This window comes from Colobus angolensis, unplaced genomic scaffold (genome assembly GCF_000951035.1).
Source record: "Colobus angolensis palliatus isolate OR3802 unplaced genomic scaffold, Cang.pa_1.0 Scaffold377, whole genome shotgun sequence".
In the NCBI taxonomy this organism is placed as follows: Eukaryota; Metazoa; Chordata; class Mammalia; order Primates; family Cercopithecidae; genus Colobus; species Colobus angolensis.
Genome location: NW_012117121.1, coordinates 838,522 through 840,733, shown reverse-complemented (window position 1 = coordinate 840,733; position 2,212 = coordinate 838,522).

Here is a 2,212-nt window from a genome sequence, read left to right as displayed (position 1 = left end):
CATGCCCTGGGAAGGCGGTGTGGTACAGAGCCAGGGAGACTGATAGCCGGGAGCCCGGGCTCGGCTCTGTGCTGCCCCACACACATGGTCTTTGGAAAACTGCTTCCTCCTCTGAGCAGAACCTTTCTCCCAAAATGAGCTCTCCTATAGAACTCTACTATATAAAACTGGTTGAAACAGAAGTGCACCCCCACAGCCCCCTCCCTGGGCTCCCCTTCACCATCCCCTCCCTGCACCCAACCTTCAGCACCAGTCCTGAGGCATCTTTTTGGAATCTTGGGTTCCGCAGAAAATGGTTTGGACACCATGGTCTGTGTGCTCCCTGAGTGGTCCCAGGCAGCTCTCACAGGCTGTAAGATTTTTAAATGCATATAAAAATAGGCAAAATGTTATAAACTCCCCATGTACCCATCACTTGGATTCCACAATTAGCAACTCACAGCCAACCTTATTTCATCAATATCCTTATCTGCTTCCTCCTTTCCTGTATTATTCAGCAAATTCTGGACATCATGTCATTTCATCTATAAATATTTCAGTCTGTATCTCTAAAAGATAATGACTCATTTTAAATACATAACCACAATGCCATTATTACACTTTAAAAAATTAACAACCATTCCTGAAATTGTCAAATATCTAATCAGAGTTCATATTTCCAATTGTCTATTTATAGGTTTTTGCTTGTTTTTAAAAATCTGTTAAAGAATCAGAGTCCAAATGAGGTGCACATAACATATTGCTGCTGGTTGATAGGTCTCTTTGGTCTCTCTTTGTCTTGCTCTGTGAGTTAGAAGTGGCCACTGAAGGTCAGGGTGGCCATTTGTGTGGGCTTCCTCGGGGGCAGTGAAGACATTCCCAAGAGGCTGGAGGGGGGATTTGTCCTGCCCTGAGCCCTTTGTAAGGCCAGAGGGGAAAGGAGGGGAGGGAAGGAGTGAAGGGGTGGGGAAGCTGCCACTGCATCTTCCCACCAGGAGGCTGAAGCTGCCTGACCAGGGTCGGTGGGGGGGCTGTTCCCATCCAGGACTGGGTGGCCTTGAACCCCAGAAAGGGGGGGGTCCCTCACTGTAGTGAGCAGGATGCAGAAGAGGATGGGTGCTCAGAGAGTGCGCTCTCCTGGAGGCAGGAGCCTGGGGCCAAAGTCACTGATAAAAGTGACCATTAACTGAAGACATTTCATTTGGCATCTGCTGAGACATGACTTTGCCAGAGGCTGGGACTGCAGCGATGACTGGAAAGCAGTCTCTGCCCTCTGGGAACTTGAAGCTCTTAGGGGAATCAGCTAAGCACATACCCTGTGCATTTAACCTCTAGATTTCAGTATACCTATCTGTAAAATGGAAAAATAGCACCTCACCTATTAGAGCAGCTGGTTTCGACCAAAGTCCTTTCTGGCTTTAAAGTGGGATTTTATGAAGAGGAAAACAAGGGACAACCTATACCTGTAGTAGAGATGAGGGGAGGGCAGGGTGAGGAACATTCCCACCAAAAGCCCAGAGTCTCAGGCCCTGGCTTGCCTGACTACCCGCTGATGCTCCACCACGGCTTTCACCCCAGTGCCTTCCCATGGCCCCAGTGCTCTAGAAATGATGGAGTCCAGGAAATGCACCGTGGCAGACTAGCCTCTTCAGACAGAATGGGTCTGGATCACAGCCTCACGGAGGAGCTGCATTTCTGCTGTCCATGGTGCCACACTGCTGTCAAGGCCAGATTTCCTCAGCCTCAGCACATGGATATTTTGGGCCAGATAATTCTGTGTCGTGAGGGCTGTCTTGTGCACTGTAGGATGTTTAGCTGGACCACAGCCTCTACCCACCAAATGCCAGTAGAACTCCGTCAACTATGACAACCCAAAGTGTCTTTGGATATTATGAAACGTCCTGCCTGGAGAGAGCCACTGGTCTGGGCTGGAGGGATGCAACTTCTGTGTAAAGATAAGTGGATGTGTGTAGGTCCTTTCCACGCTGATCTTCCGGCTGACATCTCTGATGTGTTTTCACTTCCAAGACGCCTTCTCATTCGCCCAACTCTTCTTATTTCAAATTCACCTTTAAAAAGTGTTTGTTTTTTTGTTTTCTTGTTTGTTTGTTTTTTTGAGACTGAGTCTTGCTCTGTTGCCCAGGTTGGAGTGCAATGGCGAAATCTCAGCTCGCTGCAGCCTCCACCTCCCAGGTTCAAGCGATTCTCCTGCCTCAGCCTCCTGAGTAGCTGG